We start from the raw sequence: 13,737 nt of genomic DNA, 5'->3' as shown, positions 1-13,737 counted from the left end.
ACAGTGTTAGATATAATGTTATATATACAGATATATATATAAAACTTACACAGTGTTGTGCACATATAAACAACAATTTTGAAAAAGAAGAACAAAATTGGAGTTCTCACACTTCCTGATTTCAAAACTTACTGTAAAGGGACAGTAATGAAAACAGTGTGGTACTGGCATAAAGACAGACATGTACTCCAGTGGCACAGAAGAGAGCCCAGAAATAAATGTGGTCAAATGGCGTCGACAAGACTTCCAAGACCATTCAATGGAGAAAGGACAGTCTTTCCCGCAAATGGTGCTGAGAAAACTGGATATCCACAAAAGAATAAGATTGGTCCCTTACCTTATACCATATTCAAAAATGAACTCAAAATGAACCAGAAGGTGGCTCCTCCCACACAGTTTTGTATCTCAATAAATGGCAATCTCCTCTGACCAGTTGCTCAAGCAAGAAGTCTCAGTCATGGTTGTCTTCTCACTTAACATCATTCAGTCCATCAGAAGACCTATCAGCTTCTAAATAGATCCTGAATCTGACCACCTCTACTGTCTCCAAGCTAAAGTTGCCTCTCTTTTGTACAGAGATTGCTAACTGGTTTTCCTTTTTTTCCTTCTCATTTTATATTGTCTCTTTGTACAGTCAGTTTTCCTCACTGCAGAGTCATTCCCTTAAAGGAAACCTGACCCCATTTCTCCTCCAGTGGAAACCCTGTCTTGGATTCTAATCTCACACTAAGTAAGAGTGGTCTAAAAGTCCTACACCACCTACACCCCCACCACCCTCCTTAACTCATCTAACACCACTCCTGACCCCATTCACTCTTCCCTAACACATCTGCTTCATTGCTTCCCTGGACAATACCCAGAATGTCTCCACCTCTGCACCTTGGCACTTGCTATTATTTCACCTGCAAGTTCTTCTTCCACAGACCTGCAGGCTGTTCCCTCCTCCCCTTCAGGTCTTGATCCTAATATCTCAGACTTGGAAGATTGTCTATGACCACCTTATATAAAACAGGTCTGCTTACAGTGTTCTTTTAGTTTTTATTTGTTTGTTTTTTACTGTGCATACCACCATTTGAAATTTTATATGTATTTACTCGTTTGGGGTCTAGCTTAAAATTAGTTATGTATTTTGACTGTGGCATTCACTGCTAGAGAATAATATATTTTTAGCAAATATTAAAAATTATCTATATTTTTCCATCCTCAGGATTTATTTGAAATGGCATATTCAATTTAATTTCTGTCATATCATACCATACATCACAAAAATCCTATGAAATCTTGAATTTCTAGCAGTATAATGTATGCCTCTCATTGACATTTTATTTTGGCTGCAAGTGATTTTAATAAGCACTAAATATCCAATAAAAATATTGACTCCAAAGTCAAATTTGGGCAATCTGGCCACAGAGGAAACATTTTCAATATATCCTTGCTTTAGAGCAGTTTACCCCCAGCATCTTCCCATAAAATAACACAGTAATGATTCTACAAAAGAAGGTTCCAGAAAATAATTAGATGGAGTTGAAAATAAATCCTGCTCTTGTGAAGAAGTGACCAAAGGGTGCTGATCTTGTTCAATCCCTGATCTATCACTGTTGGAGTGGGAGAGATCTTCAGTGGTGTTGCAGAGGAAATTTCACAAAAATCATGTTTCTCGATAGCGGTGGATCAATTTTCCAGTAGAACTCCAAGCAGGAAGAGAGTCTTCTAGCAAAGCCCATTTAGAATGAATCGTCCATTACCCTGTATGAGCTCAGTAAAGGAGCAAAGAGGTAAAGAGTCAGAGTTGATTAATTGTAGAGCCACAACGAGCATTTTATACATTTTAAATAAAATCAAATACTTCCATACCAATACACTGAAAACCATCTACTATTTCTTCGTTCATTGAAAAAAAAATTCATTGAGCACCTGCTGCAGGTCAGGTACTCTTCTAACACTGAGACTATAAATGCAAAATAAGGCGAGGGGAGCGGTAAACCCTACTTTTAGGGAGCCTACATTCTACTGGAGAAAGGCAATGATCAATCAACTGAATCAATAGGTAATTAATGTTGATAGGTACTCTAAGGAAAATAAAGGCAGGTAAGAGGACAGATAGTAGTTAAAATGCTGGCAGGGCTCATACGTTTGATAAAGGTTCAGGGAAGGACTCTTGGATCAGGTGTCATTATATATAGAAAACCTGAATGAAGTGAGAGTGAGCTATGAGGCGAGCGCATAAATGCTTCTGGCGGAAGCGTCCCTGTGTGCCAAGGCCGAGGGCACTTAGCATGATTGAGATGCCGCAGGGCCGCAAAAGTGGCTGAAGGCGAGTGAGTGAGGCCAAGATTGGCCAGAGATGCAGATAGAGAAGCAGGTGAAGACCATTTCATAGAGAATGTTACTTGCCATGGTAAGCACTTGGTAGTTCATTTGTAAGCTGTTACTGGGGTGGATGAGCACAGAGCAGGAGGAGAAGCTGGAAGACACATTACAAACCTGATGCAACAGTCCAGGTGAGAGATGATAGAGGCTTGGACTAAAATTGTTTAATTGATAGCTCAAAATTAGAATATATTTTGAAAGTAGAGCTGACAAGATTTTATGATAATTTGAAATATGGGGCTTAAGGGAAAAACATAACATTTGAGAGTCAGATCTCTGGGTCAAGATGAGATAAGTCAGTTAAGTGAATATAGACAGAGAAGAGGAAAGATCCAACAACGATACCCTGAGAGATTCCAGTATTTGAGGTCTTAGAGCTGAGTAGGATCCAACAAAGACAACAGAGAAGCAGTAGTCCAGTAAGGTAGGTACAAATAAAAAGGGAATGATATTCTGGTGACCAAGGGCAGACACAGTTTCAAAGAGGAAGGGGCAACAGATGATGTCAAATGCTGCTGCTGCATCAGTAAGGTGAGGACTGCGAGTTGACCCCTGGATTTAGGAACATGGAGGACATGGATAAGAAACAGCTGTAGGATGATGTAGGAAGAAGGCCCTGCTGGAGGGGGTTTTGTAGAGAATGAGAAAACAGAAAGTGCTCGTTGCCATTTTAAAGAAGTTTGCTCGTGAAGGGCATAGAGAAATTGGACAAGACCTGGTAGGAAATGTGGAGTCGAGAAGGCTTTTGGATAGAAAATATTTCAAGCAGCCTTTATATTTTCAAAGATGTGAAAAGATCCATTCTTATATTATCCCTTGGCAAATATCAGAGTTTTGTAGCTTCATTATAAGGTCCAAGGGGGAAAAAAAGCTAAATAGGTATTTTTCTCAATCCTATCATTTCCATGGCAATCTTTAAAGCATATTTTTTGAGGAATCTTTAGGGTACACTCCCGTTATAAAAATGCTAGCCAGGGCTTCTCTGGTGGCTCAGTGGTTGAGAGTCCGCCTGCCGATGCAGGGGACACGGGTTTGTGCCCCGGTCCGGGAAGATCCCACATGCCGCGGAGCGGCTGGACCCGTGAGCCATGGCCGCTGAGCCTGCGCGTCCGGAGCCTGTGCTCCGCAACGGGGGAGACCACAATAGTGAGAAGCCCGCGTACCACAAAAAAAAAAAAAAAAAAATGCTAGCCATTTGAAGAAAATATATTTTAAAATTCTTGATATACATCAGTTTTAAATTCTTGATATACATCAGTTAAGCACAAAACTTAACATTTGGCTTCCCACAAAAAATAATAAAATTATTCATGAAATGGAAAAGAAAGAAAATGAGTGCTACCAATTTGTTTCTTATTTTCAGGAGAGAGAAAGTCTCCTGCCAGTAACTTCATTAAGAATATTTAACAACATAATGAATATTGCTAAATATTTAGTCCATGTGGCTTTTTTTTTAATAACAATCTTCTAAAAAAAAAACCTTAGGACATATTTTGTAATTTTTTGTGGGAATTTCTACAGAAAATTAATGTCATCTAAAGCATCAATCGAACTTTCTGGTGGTATTACATTAGAAAATCCAGAAAATTCATGATACACTTATCCCTTGGACCAGATTGTTGGAGACTTTTTCAGACCCACATGTGTTGCTCCAAATGGCCTTGAACAAGCCTATCTACAACTGCAGGAGACCAAGGACTTGGTATCTCTGCATACCCTCAACCCACCTGTGGAAATACTAGTTGAGAAGAACCTTAGATGATGACTCTCAGACATGAAGTGTCTTCATCTGTCTTTTGAGAGAAAAGAATAGTATAATCCAGACCAGACTCTCTGACAAGCACCTAAGACACAAAATAAAGATCTCATTTGCTTTAAGTACCTTAGTATGCCAGGGACTAAGTTGGATTGTTTCCATAAAAATTTACAAACCACACTGACTGAAAATAATCTCAGTGTAGGCACTCTAAAATGTCACATTTGTGAGGAGTGTCAGAGTCCAGTACATCCACTTTGGGGGAGATGACTATGGTTTAATGGCTTATGAATTCCACTGGGGAAAGTACAAGAATTCCCACTGTACTCCAACTGTTTTATTCATGTACTGCTATATACCACCGTATTTCCCATGCTTAGAATGATGCCTAGCTTACAGTAAGTAATAAATGTCACTTCCAAAATTATTCATTCAATGAACATTTTATTGAGCACTACAACACACCAGGCACGGTTCTAATATAGCAGTTCATGACTAGAACACTTGGGATGAGCTATGGATAATGGAAATCTGATACTGATAAATTCTACCAAAACATTTTTTGGCCAGAGTTAGATATTGAAATACTACTGGGGAAGACTTAGTCTACAGAATCACTTGGTTTTTTAAAGAGCTCTTTCAGTTCATTTGCTTCAACCTTCTTCATTCGACATAACAGCCTTAAAAATTGTCATACTCATAGAAACAGAATAGGAAAGTATTTGCCAGGGACTGGGTGGGGAGAGGGGGTGGGAAATAGGGACAGATTGGTAAAAGGGTATGAACTTTCAGCTATAAGATGGATAAGATCTGAGGATCTAATATAAAACATGATGACAATAGTTGATAATACTGTATTGTATAATCAAAATCTCCTGAGAAAATAGAACTTAAACGTTCTCACCGAGAGAGAGAAATATATAAGATGATGGATGTGTTCATTAACTCAATAGGGGAATTCTTTCACAATGTATACATGTATCAAATCACCACTTTAAATATCTTAAAATTTTATGTGTCAGTTATACCTCCACATATCTGAAATTAAAAAAAAAACAGGCTGATTCTTGGGTCGTCCCCACTGGGATTTAGCAGCCTCCTCAATGATCATCTACTCACACCAATGACCACTTATTTCGTTGGAAGTATCAAAAGTCCTCCCAAAGCAAAATATAAAACTGTAGCATTTTCCTCAAATGAGCAAGGAAATGAATAAGCAAGTTCACTTTTCTATGGAGAGCGTTTTTTATCTGTTTAGACTAAAATAATGCAGATATGTCTCCTCTACCCTCCTATTTCTTCAGAACACTTATAACAACTGAAAACATGTTTTGCTTAACTTTTTAGAACCATATTGCTTTCTTCCAAATAAAACCAACAGTAAGTACCCAATAGGATACAGAGCCTTTTCAATTTAATGATTATAGGAAAATGAATCTAAAAGAGAAATATCTGCAGCCATGTATTATGCAATGATGAAAAGAGCTAAGTTCAGGATTCCAAAAGAAATGTCTTAGTTCAGAGTACCTAGCCTGTGCTGGGAAAGATGGAGGAAGAATGAGAAGCTGACACTGAAGCTGAGAAGGGATGCTGCAGCTGAAATATAAAGAATGAAAAGGATATGAGAAGACTTATTTACACTCCTAGAACAAGGCTAAGTCCAGTGAAGCTAAAAACACCCACAAAAATGAAATACCATCAGCGTCCAGAATTTAGTCAAGTATATTTTATTGAGTTCTACCACTCAGTGTGAAATGAACTCACAGAGGGATTACAATTCAGGCTCAGATGCTTTAGATCACCAATTTTCCAAGTGCTAGGACTTGAAACATTCATCATGATGTTTACTTTAGAGGATTTTTCATATATGCAGTTTCCTAGTAAGCCTGGGTTTTTACATTTCTTCACTATTAATGTATACATATGTTGAATAGAGAAAAATCATTACTAAGAAATAGCATCTATCATTATAAAACAAAACAAGGTTGTTTCCAGATTTATTATGTCAGTTAAAAACTCATGGATGATCTTGGTCTTAGTACTCACTTAGTTGCAGCCTAGCTTCTTATCAGTCCTGGGCCTTAGCCAGGACATAAGTACACACACACAACTTATTATATCCAACTTCACTTGCTAAATTTTAGAGCATTCAGAGTCAACAAAAACAAAAAGATTATCTTTTGGAAATGATTCAGCTCAGATTTAGAAAGTTAATATAAGACTTCCCTGGAGGTCCAGTGGTTAAGACTCCACGTTTCCACTGCAGGGGGTGCAGGTTCATTCCCTGGTTGGGAAACTAAGATCCCACATGCCACACAGCATGGCAAAAAAAAAAAAAAAAAAAAGTTAAAATAAGCACAGATGCTTTACTGCCGGAGAAGCAATCCTATTACAAGTATTATTTGCAAGGCCCACAAGTTTTTACTAGCACTTTATTATGGGGATGCTTGTAATGGGGCTGAGGCAATGATAAACAGGCTCTGTGACTCGAATGCTTTTCTCTCAGTATTAGTCGTATTTTTATGCCTTGTAGTACTTTATAAAGTGAATGTTGTGGGCATTCAATAATAATTTTTAAATTATTGCATGGAATAAAATCAGTGTAGAATCATTCACAGGTCATGGTGTTCACTTGAGAGAGGCCAAGTAGGCCTGATGAATCAAGGATCAAAGTCAAAACCAAATAACTTGTCAACATTTAGTAATGTAAATGCCCACATCTGCTCTCGCTCACAAAATACATTCACAAGAAGATGCTTGAGATTCAGGCTTTGAAACCCTTGCTGTAATGGCCATGAAAAACATTAGAAGCAGTTTTCACATTGATGGAGGTATAGAATGCTTAGGTTTAACAAAGCCAATGTTCCTAACAATCTCTCTGGTCTAAAGGGTTAACCACATTTACGCAGACCTCTCTCCCTTGCCATTTAGAGATAGGCAAACAATTGAGATGCTATCCTTGTGACTGAGTAGATTTGTCCATATGAGCCCTTGATGAATGTTTTAGATCAGCTATTCATCTGCTCGGTCATGAACAGCCTCTCACTAAGTTCCCTGCCACTTACCCTCAGTCTTCTACACAGTTCACCAAGTTTATCCTTCGTACATGCACACCTGGATTCATCATACTTCTACTAAAGACTGCCAAGTTTCTCCCCTGCCAACAGAGTAAAATCCAAATGTGTTACAGTACTAAACACTTTTAGACAAACCTAACATTTTAGTCTAATATCCCTGTTTTAAATACACACACGCATATCCAACTCCAGACCCCTCCGATTCCTCAGTTGTTTCCAAGTGTCACAATACTCCTGCTTCCAAGCCTTTGTTTGTGCTATTTTTTTTCCTAGAATGCCCCTTAAAACCTGAAAACACCTATTCATTCTTCAATACCCAGGTCTAACATTGTCCTCATTGTGAAGCCTCCAGACTTCCAGGCAGAATAAATCAGTTTTCTTTGTTTTCATAACTCTTGGTATCTGTGTCTTGTAGTGAGATAATATAGTTATCTGTCTGTCTTCCTAGCTTGATTTTAAAGTGCTTGGAAATGGAGAATTCATTCATTCAACAAACCATTATTATTATCATCATAATTATTTTTAACATAATTATATTTATTATAATTATTGTTCAGAACCTACTAAATGCCAGGCACTACTCCTGGAGATGAGGTTATAGCAGTGAACACAACAAGCGAGATCCCTACCCTAATGGAGCTTATATTGTAGTCTCAAGAGAGAGATAAGAAACAAAATAAATAGAACAATAGAAAGTGGTAAGAGCTATGAAAAGAAAATTAAGCAAAGAAGCAAGGTAAGGAGTACTGGTGTTGATGGTTGCAATTTTAATTTGGGTGAGCAGGAACGGACTCCCTGAGAAAGCAATATGTGAACCAAGACACAAAGATGATAAGGCAGAATGCCATGCAGATATTTAGAGGAAGCTTACTGGAGGCAGAAGAAATAGCAAGTACGAAAGCCCTGAGGTAGATCAAAGAAGTCAGAGAGACTGGACAGGAGTGAAAATAAAGAGTAATAGAAATAAAGTGAAAGAGGTAATGGTAGCCAGATCATGTAGGACCCCTTAACCCATTGTACAGAGTCAGCTGTTTTTCCGAGTGAGAAGTTAAGCCATTGGAAAATTTACAGCAATAAATCAATTTGATTCTTACATTTTAACGAGCTCACTGTGACTGCTGTGTGTTCACCAAATAATTTTATTTCCTCCCTGTATTCACATTCAAGGCAATTTCTTAGCTTCTCTTGCAGTTAGATAAGACCATGTGACTGACTTCCAGCCATAGGAAGCAGTCAGAAGTGATGGATGCAGCATCCAGGCCTGGCAAGAAAACTCACACATTGTCCACATTCTCTGCCATGTGCAGAGAATCCAGTGGAGAATTTCATGTCCTAGAGAAAGATGGAGAAATCCTGGGTCCCTGAATGGCCATGCAGGTCAGCACCCCTTCACCCACTCACTGTCATGTGAGCAAGTAATCAACATTTGTTGCACTAAGCCACTGAGATTTGGGAGTTGTTAACAGCAGTTAATGCCATGACTAACACAGGAGGCTATTGCAATAATCCAAGTAAAATATGATGATGGCTTGGATCGAGTGGTAACAGTGATAGAAGCAGTCAGAACCTTAATATATCTTGAAAATGAACCCCATTGGCTCATACAATACTGAGAGGTTGTATTGGGGATGGGAGCTTAAAACACTAGTCAAAGATGACTCCCAAGATTTTTGGCCTGAGCAACTAACTAAAGGGTGGAGTTACATCTCTCTGAGCTGGAGAAGACAGAAAGGACCAGGCTGTGGGGAGAATCAAGAGCTCAGTTGAGGAAATGTAAAGTTTGAGATCCAAGTACAAATGTCATCTAGACAGTTAGACACATAAGACTGAAGTTTAGGGGCAAAGTCTGGGCTGAGATGTTTAAACCACATAATATATGGCACATATTTAAACCACAAGATAACAATATTATTATTATATGATATTTAAACCACAAGACCATATAGATCTCCAAGTTTGTTTGTGTAGATGGAGAAAAGGGCTAAGGACAGAGCTCTGGGACATTCCAGTTTCAAACCTCAGGGAAATAAGAAATACCAGGGAGTAAATTGGAAAAGAAAGAGAGTGAGGTAGGAGGGATCCAGGACAGAATGAAAAACAACGTGTTTCAAAGATGGCAGAGTAATTAACTGCATCACTTAAGAATATTTTTGTCATCTTTTTACTGTTTAGCACAGTACCTGATACACAATAAAAATGAATAAATATTAATAAATTTTGGATAACTCTAAATAATAACTATAAATTTGCTTCAAGCAATGGGAAAGATGAAAGAATGGCATGAGGGACACAAGAGTCCAGAATTATGCTAAGGGAATTGATAAAATGAAATTCACCTAAAAAGCTATCCTTAAATTAAATGGTACGTTAACCAATCCCCAGCAGCAAGACATATTTTTATTATCTAAATGGTAGGAGGGGTTACTTTCTGGTGGGGAGAGAAGCTTGAGAATGCACAAAGTACCCAGTTTTAAGCATTATGATGTATAACCTCATAAACAGTCTTTTTTGTGATGTATAGTATTTTTATTTTGGAAAAAAGGCTGTTTTTTTCTTAAAAGCCTGGCTATTTGAAACTATTATATAAAGAATAGTTTGAATTTTACGTGAGTGAGTAATTATTTCATGCATAGCTCTGTCTTCTGTGATAACTACCATTATTAAGCTTTCTAATCTTTGCACACGTCCCATTTTCTTTCTCCTTAATTCTCCTCAATATGTTGAAAATACAACACTGAATTTTAAACTAAAATATTCCTAGGGAATTAATACAAAAGTGAACTAGCATTTCCAGAAAGTTGATAATAAGAGAAATATTATTTAGAGGAATTATCTACTTACATATATACCAAGGCACAAAGGATATGAAGCACTGACAAGTCCTGACAAACTGACAGCTTAATTTAATACAATAAAATATTGGGTTGGCCAAAAATTTCATTCGGTTTTAAATAAAAATAAAAGACACATTTTTCATTTTCACCAGGAACTTTATTGAAAAACATATTCATTAACCAGTTGAACTTTCTGGCCAACCCAATATAAACAAGTGAATATAAAACAAGGTCAGAAAACTATAAGATAAACCTGAACTATAAGACTAAGCATTAGTATATAGTTATGGATGTTATAGGTTCTAAAGTTATAAAAATTGGGCCACATATTAATTCTAGAACTTCCTGATGGCCAACAAAGGAATAATAAGTCTATAATTCCTTATATGTGCCTTGGATCTTCCTTACAAGGGCCACTCAGTGATGCAGTAGATGATATCTTTAGCTGCTTTCCCAACTGCTTACAATAAATGAAAAAATATATGCATCCTATAATGTAATTTATGGGAGGGCATATGCAAGAGAAATTTAAAAGGAATTTTGTAAGGAAACCAAAATAATATGGACCACTCCATAGCTCTTTGATGCTCTGGCTCGGTTCACAGAGGAGAATGAGTTGCTTCAAACAATCCTCCATAGAAATCATTTATCTCAGTGGGGCTTAAGAAATACTAAAAATAATAAGTTCTTGAGAATCCTTCAGTTTAACATCTGTCCCAATTGTGTGTCTCCAAATTTCTTGGAGATAAGAACTGTCATTTTAACATAATTGTGTAAGTGCCTAACATGACATCTTGCAGGGGCAGAGGTTTTCAAAATACAAAAATAGATGCATTCCTTCATCTAAAAACTTTCTCTGACAAAAAAGTGATAGAGTGCCTCCTCTCAGCTAAGGTGGATGCGTTCCTCATTGTTCACAACTGGTCCTTGATTGTCACACAATGAGAGTAAATGGAATGGAGAGAGATACTCAAATTACCATTCCTACCATGAACCTCTAGAAAACCGCCACTAAGGCTCTAACCATAAAGTCTTTTTCACAGCTTTAAGCATAAGTTGTAGACTCCATTAGTTCTTGCCCCACAAATTAAATAAACTTGAGCTAATGAGCAGAATTGACCCAAAAATAGAAAAGCTAATTTTTTGAGTACCTGTGTTGCAGTCATCACACATATTTTACTTAATCAATATAAATAACAACCCTGGGTAATATTCAACTCATTTTACATTTGAGCTATTTGAAATTTGTAGAGATGCAATGTTTTTCTGGGGCTACATATCTGGTGAACAGCAGAGCTTGACTCAGATCTCAAAATTTACCCTCCTTCTATGATATCAAATACTGCTCTCAGTCTTCCATACTATCTTCTGTTTAGAGATATAAACGAATGCTTATTAAAATAATACTTTTTTTTCAGAAATAGAGCCTTATATAAAATTATCATGCATCTGAAATATAAATGCACAACTAACAGACTTTAATGTGCATTGCAAGAAGTGACAACTTAGAAAAGTTTTATTCAAAAAAAGTAAGAATCTCCTCCAGAATGATACATAATAAGGTATAATTTCAAAATCTCCTTCTTTATTAAAATATATCAAACAAACATATTTAGGACATTGATAACAGTAACAAAATAACACAGACATCTAAATAAGTTCATTAAAATGCTTAAATAAATCTTTCAGAGCTAAAAATCAACAATGCATTATTTCATTGATATATATGTTTATGTATGTATGTGTGTGCGTGATCAATTTGACAACCTATAAGTACAGTTATTCCCCTGGGAGATTTGGGAAACAGCTAAAATTGTCTTATATAAGCAGAAGATAGCATGGTGGCCAATGCACATTAGGAATACTGAAGCCCAAACTTGATTAACACCACCACAATATCTGAAATTCAAAGGTTCTATAAAATAAAGTAAAGTGACTATGAAATGACTAGGTATAAAATTCCAAAATACTGAGAATAACTTCTCTATTGAATACAGGTTTAAATTGGCATAGTTGAATAATAATAAAGTTAAAACTTTCTATCAATAAGTTCTGTCATTTCTGAAATATTATTTCACCAACCTAGAGAAAAGAAATGAATTGTTCCTTTTTCTTTTAATATTGCCCTGTCTCAAAAGATCTTCTTCACAGCTACCAAATTTTGCTTCGTGTAATTTTGAGATCATTTTGAAATATAGATACAATTTCTAATGGGAACTGTTAAGAAACAGTGCACCCTTTGCGCTATAAGCTCTTGTTCAATTTACTTCTTTGGTTTTATTGCAATCTCATTGGAAGCAGGCCTCAGATTATTCAATACCACTAAAGCAAAATTTCTTCATGATTTTCTGATGTGTTTTGTGTTTATAAAGTCTCTTTCAGCTTGTGAAAACATCTTTAGACCCTGAGCTATGTAGTGATTAAGGGATAACTGTTAAACAAGAATTTAAATATTAATGGATATATCATGATAAATTTTTCCAATGGCATCATCTGTACCATGCAGTTCCATCTTCTGACAGTAGAGACTGGGTTCCATAATTGATCATCTAATTCAAAACAAGTTAAAATGATAAGTAAAATATATTTTAAAATCTTTACACATGCCTAAGTCCAGCAGGAAAGTAAGGAATATTCAGATGCCAAAAATTAAGTGAGGGCAGAAACCCAGCTAGGTACTAAGAATTTAAAACAGGTTATTCCTTGAAGGAAGCCTATTTCTGAGCTTAGGAATTTTAAGCTTTGGTTTCCGTGGTTTTAAAGGTGCAGGAATAAAAAGTAATGCCCAAATAAAAGAGTTCAATAGAAGGAGAGGAGAAAGAGAATGAAGTAAAGACAATATATGAAGAAATAATGACTTCAGCTTTCTAAAATTTATGGAAGACCCCTCACCACAGAATCAAAAAGCCTCACAACTCTCAAGCAGAATAAAGAGAAATCCGCATCACAGTGAAACTACCAAAAATCAAAGAGAAAAAGGGAGCCTTTAATACAACCAGAGGGGGAAGAAAAGACAGATTACCCTAAAGAGAATCATAATTACTAATAATTACATTGGCAGCTGATTATCATCTATGACAATGGAACCCAAAAGACAGTAGAATTACATGTATAGAGAGTTCCCAATTGATGATGATTTGATTTATGATTCTTTGACTTTACAATGGTGTGAAAGTAATCCACATTCAGTAGAAACCATACTTTGAATTTTAATCTTTCCCTGGGCTAGCGATATGTGATACGACCCTCCCTTGTGATGCTGGGCAGTGGCAGTGAGCAGCAACTCCCAGTCATGAGGTCACAAGGGTGAACAAGCAATACACTGACAACCATTCTGTACCTGTGCAATCATTCTTTTTTTCACTTTCAGTCGAGTTTTCAGTAAATTACATGAGATATTCAGTAAGTTTTGTGTTAGATGATTTTGCCCAACTCTTGGCTAATGTAAGTGTTTGAACATGATTAAGGGATGCTAGGTTAAACTATGATGTTTGGTAAATTAGGCGTATTAAATGAACTTCAATTTAGGATATTTTCAACTTATCATGGGCTTCTCAGGTTGTAACCCCATCATAAGTCGAGGAAGATCTGTCTGCTAAGAAAAATTAGCTGTTAGAATTTGAAACCCAATTTAAAAAATTAATCACATTTATTGATGTAGAATGTATTTAAAATGAACTGTATACATTTAATAAAAACC

Source organism: Delphinus delphis, chromosome 2, assembly GCF_949987515.2.
Source record: "Delphinus delphis chromosome 2, mDelDel1.2, whole genome shotgun sequence".
Taxonomy (NCBI): Eukaryota; Metazoa; Chordata; class Mammalia; order Artiodactyla; family Delphinidae; genus Delphinus; species Delphinus delphis.
The sequence above is the reverse complement of the archived record's forward strand: the minus strand, read 5'-3'. Positions refer to the sequence as shown.